Consider the following 5,253-nt stretch of genomic DNA (forward strand, 5'->3'; position numbering starts at 1 on the left):
GCCCATAAATCAACATCAAACCAACACCCCAGTCCCAAAATACTGCAACATTTTAGTCCTCCAACATGAAATGTCTTTCACAACTGCAATGTCTGTCACAACGAGAGGTTTCTTTGTAAATATGAAGACCTGCATGCACACTTCTCACACCTGCATTGCTTCGTCACATATGCTTCAATCTTTCGGCTCCCTACTTTCGATTCTAAACTTTCATTCCACAAGTGTTTTCCTCCGTAGCATGTCATGACCAACAATCCTTGAACTTGAGGACCTTTTATCTTGAGCAACTTCCCGAGGTGAACGATGACTCCCTGCCGATAAATGAGGTGGTAAAATCGCATATGGTCTGGGTTTTTCCAAGTATATTCTAACATTTGTTCGGCAAGGAATGTTCATGCTGTAGTCTGATAGATTGTGCTTTTTCCTGATGATGTGTTGCCCACTTCGGTTTTTCACGCAAACAAGATCTGATTGTTCTGTGCAAGTGGACAGATGTACTACTTTGCCATGAATGTTTCGTGGGTGAGACTGACAGAAGATGCTGCTACGACTCCTCGACGGGGGTGTGACTGTTACATACAACTGTGTAACAGGGGACAGGTGTATTAGCTACGTGACGTCTCAAGGGTTCCAATACCGCCTCCCAGAGGAACAAATCCCGTCAACCAACGCAGCCATCCCATCCGCGACAATTCGTCGCGCAGCCTGAATCGATTCCACTGACACAAACCTCCCTCCCTTCCACCCCGAATCGCACTTTGCATCACGAATCGGGAGTGAAAAAGCTGGAAATTCCTTGGCGTGCAATCCGAATTTGGATTCTCTCTACCACACCAGTCGAACAGACACGGTAAGCTGATATTAGTACCTCGGCTTGCCTCAGAAGCAACTCGCGAGCTTGCTTTTGCCGTCATCGACGGCGTAATCGTATCGATCCTGATTCGTCAACGTTGATAATCGTGTGCTAATTTAAGCTTACCTTCAGATTCATTCAGGTTTCTGAATGTCCAAGTTCAAGATGTACGAGGCACTTGAGGTTGTGGCCGAGTGGGTACAACCCCATTGAGATGGTATGGCCCCTAATTACTGGTACTTGAATGCGAACTCGATGGATTTACGTTGCTGCATGCGCTGAATCCATCGAGTTTAACATTACAACATGGTCTCGGCACATGTCTTCGAAACGATGTGGAGGACTGTTCAATATGCTTGATCTGATCTTTGAAGGCCATCACGAAATCTCCATAAATGCATGATGGTTTGAAGTCCAAGTTCGGGTTGCATTTGGACCCTCGACAATATGTTCTATATAGGACGAGGCTCCCAGATCCTCTGAAACCCCTTCCCACCGTGTTCTGACTTAGCTGTCCAACTAGGATCTAAGTATACTTCTTCAGGAGGAACAGGGTGATCTCTGCCCGAATGTAAACCGCCTCGTTGATAGCAATGTTTCAAAGAACAAAAAAGTAAATAAAGAGTTGAGACAAAGAACTAGCAAGGATTCCACCCCTGTTCTGTGGATTCCGGCGCTGGAAATGCCCGATCCAAGATTGTTGGAAGGTATCGTCCTCTTTTGGAATATGAGTTTATGGGCAACAGTCGCTTTGTCCAAAGATTCCTGCATTCGTGGGTGCCAATTGCTGGGGACTAGTCAGCCACAGGGGAACTACAGTGACGGATGCGAAAATTACAGGGTTGCTAGTTCTGGAATTTTAGAGAATGTTGGCGAGTCGCACTTTGTCTTTCGATTGTTGCAAGTTGGCGCCACTTATGTGGGTTTCCATAGCCCGGGTAGTAACTTGGAGCACTTGCTGATTAGGACCGGGCGTATCATGGATGCCAGTACCCTGAGCTGTTTATATGTGTTTAATTTACAGCCAGAGTTTTCAAGCTAGTGTTGCCTTTGTTGCACCCTCGCAACAAAGAGGCTCGTCCATTTGGAGGTCTTGAGGTCCTTGTCTCCTGACATATGGTTGCACCCTGACACTCCTAGGTCGTGTATTTTGTCTAGAGGGAAGCACTGATACTGCTCAATGGATGTGGTGATGCTTCTTTTGTGTAGACTCTGCGGTGAGGATCTTCTAGCTCGGACTCACTTCTGAAAGTTGTCACGGTCAAAGCTTTCAGCCCGTTGTGAAGAACCTCAACTAATATCCTACCAATTTTTTCTCTCGTCTAAACACATTTCCATAGGAACTGTGATATACTGGAACCTCAAAGCGGTATCACGAGTGTGGTCATAACAGTACCACACTAACTTTCTATCGACCATTCATCTTGGAAGCTCGTATCGTCGAAATTTTAATCATCACTGACTAAAGCATTATATGTTCCATTTATTTTTTGACCAGGTTACTCGCTCTAGTAACACCTGTTATGTCAAGCTTCAAATTTTGATTCTTGCTGTGCTCAAATTTCAATTTATACTAACCCCTTCTCGGTTCCGCTTCGTTACGGTCTTCTTCTGCGTGTCCTGAAGACAATGTGCAGACTTCAGAACGATCTCACATTGTACTTGAATCTATCATGTAGGAGGTTAAAAGATCAATCAATAGCCACCCACCTGTAGTCATCGAATAGGAGGTTGTCAAGAAAGAATATAAGAAGGCGGTCTTATCATGGACAACGCAGCGCCGACAATCCCATCGGCGTACAACCAAGCCGGCGGTGTGAGTCCGGACTGGCTGAACAAAGGTGACAATGCCTGGGAAATGACGGCGAGCACACTGGTCGGAATGCAGAGCGTACCTGCGCTGGTTATCCTTTACGGCAGCATTGTAAAGAAGAAATGGGCAGTGAACTCCGCTTTCATGGCGTTCTACGCCTTCGCTGCCGTGTTGCTGTGTTGGGTAGGATGGGCATACAAGATGTCCTTTGGGGAGAAGCTCATCCCGATGTGGGGGAAGGCGGGGACGACGCTGAGCTACAAGTATTTGCTATCGCAGGCTGATGTCCCCTCGAGCGCCCATTTCCATAAAGATGGCTCTCTCGAAACGGCAACTTTAACGCCGTTCTTTCCTATGGCCTCGCTCGTGTACTTTCAGTTCGTCTTCGCGGCTATTACGCTAGTTTTGTTGGCAGGATCTGTTTAAGGACGCATGAGCTTCCGCGCGTGGATGTTGTTCGTCCCACTTTGGTTGACCTTCTCGTACACGGTTGGCGCTTTCAGCCTGTGGGGTGGCGGATTTTTATGGCAATGGGGAGTCATCGACTACGCTGGGGGCTACGTAATTCATCTCTCATCTGGCGTCGCCGGATTTGTAGCTGCTTATTGGGTATAAATTTTGTAATATACACCTCAAAGCATGCTACAGTTAGGCATCGTCGTGGTCGAGTTGTGTACACTGCATAAAACTTTCTTAGAGGTTTGTTTACGTGCCTAACTGTGCTCAATTGTACAGGTTGGGCCGAGGCTGACTAAGGATATAGAGCGTTTCCCTCCTAACAACGTCTTGCTCATGCTTGCTGGGGCGGGTCTGCTATGGATGGGATGGGCTGGGTTCAACGGAGGAGCTGCGCTAGCAGCAAACTAAGTTGCCTCTATTGCTGTCATGAACACCAATGTGTGCGCCGCCACAAGCCTATTGGTATGGACGTGCTTGGATGTGCTTGTCTTCGGCAAGCCTTCAGTGATCGGTGCGGTTCAGGGAATGATCACGGGCCTTGTTGTCATTACTCCCGCTGCAGGTGACCAACCTAAGTCTCTCTTGACGCACCAGAACAGAAAGTTTGATCTCATCCTCCATGTTGACGTTGTGCCAATTGCATTCGAACTCCTGCTCATTTCTGACATTGTTACTTTCAATGCAATCACTCAGGTCTCGTACAGGGTTGGGCGGCGCTAGTAATGGGTATTTTCGCCGGATCGGTGCCCTGGTTTACGATGATGGTGGTACATAAGAGATCTAGCATGCTTCAGAATGTGGACGATACGTTGGGAGTGTTCCATACCCATGCAGTCGCTGGGTTGGTGGGGGGTCTCTTGGTTGGATGCTTCGCTGAGCCCACCCTCTGCAACTACTTCCTCCCCGTCTTGGACGAGAGAGGTGCTTTTTACGGTGGTATTGGTGGCACACAGTTCGGGAAGCAGATCACAGGCGCTCTATTCGTCATAGCATGGAACGTGGTAATCACTTGCATTATCCTAAATGTCATTAAGCTTGTGATTCCGCTCCGCATGACAGCCGAACACCTTCTTGTTGGAGACGACGCTGAACATGGCGAGGAGGCATGTGCCCTTTGGGGAGATGGCGAGAAGTTCGATTTGTCGAAACATGGTGCTTTGGACGCAGACATCGCAAACAACGGCATGGGTGATGATCAGAGACACCCAACGGTCACGCTCTAATGTAGTCGTTTGGACTGATAGTGCCAGTGCGACTAACATGAAAAGAAAGCCAACACGCTCATAAATATTTCACACGTCATAGTCTGGCGTGTTTATAGATTTTTCTTGTAAAATTTACTAGTCGTATCCGGGGGAAAGGCTTTGTCAAGAAATGTATGTAATAATCCTACTATGAACGCAAGGTTTATACGTGTGTTTGATTTTTTCGATTGCTTTACGGAGGTCCTGGACATCTGCAGTTTAGCATTTGTGGTTGAGATTTAGGATGAGCCGAATGTGTGTTGTTGGTCAAATGAATTAATGTTACAGCTTTGGTAGTCATGACATAAACCGTGCCTGCAGGAATTGAGGTTTTTTTAATCATATTTCCTTGAAACAGAGCAACAATACTCTAGTTCGTTGAAAATAGATACAGGTGACGCCTTGGTTTGTCCACCATAATAATTCGTAGTCAAAGTCGTTTTAAGTGTAATGTAGAGTTACAGTACTAGCACAAGGTGAACAGCTTTTTGAGAAAGAACTGACTGTTCACATGAATCCTTCATCCTAAGCCAACATGTGTATTATTCCTCAATAAATTGTAAGCACCACTGTACCATTTCTTGGTGAATTTTTCGGAACCATTTCTAAAACCCGGGTTTGAGAAGTGGTTTTAGAAGTGGTTTTAGAAATCTTCTCAAAGTCAAGATCATCGTTGTCATATACCGTTGTCGTGATTGATGTGCTATTCAAACGTCTAGAGTCCACTTTTTAACTTCCGAGCGCAGAAGAGCGTTCTTCTGGATCTGTTCCGAAGTTACAAAGCGAGCCTTCGCTTCTCCTTGCATTCAATCATATGAATTACACACATTCAAACGTGTGTGTAATTTTTTCGACTTCATTCGGAGCTCAGCCGTGAATATGAG

At 46.3% G+C, this 5,253-nt stretch overlaps 1 long non-coding RNA gene and 1 pseudogene across 2 annotated transcripts; both read left to right on the forward strand.

The window, feature by feature from the left end:
* The first annotated feature begins 492 nt into the window (after positions 1 to 492).
* Positions 493 to 1,536, forward strand: LOC149987332 (uncharacterized). The gene is made up of 2 exons (XR_016498691.1): positions 493 to 850; positions 986 to 1,536. It is a non-coding gene; the product is annotated as an uncharacterized LOC149987332 (long non-coding RNA).
* A 785-nt stretch (positions 1,537 to 2,321) lies between these two features.
* LOC112272759 (ammonium transporter 3 member 2-like) lies at positions 2,322 to 4,535 on the forward strand (annotated as a pseudogene). Its single transcript, XR_016498690.1, has 3 exons — positions 2,322 to 3,275; positions 3,402 to 3,687; positions 3,819 to 4,535. The product of XR_016498690.1 is annotated as an ammonium transporter 3 member 2-like (transcript).
* Positions 4,536 to 5,253: the final 718 nt, after the last annotated feature.

Source organism: Physcomitrium patens, chromosome 19, assembly GCF_059467195.1.
Source record: "Physcomitrium patens ecotype Gransden chromosome 19, ASM5946719v1, whole genome shotgun sequence".
NCBI classification, from domain to species: domain Eukaryota; kingdom Viridiplantae; phylum Streptophyta; class Bryopsida; order Funariales; family Funariaceae; genus Physcomitrium; species Physcomitrium patens.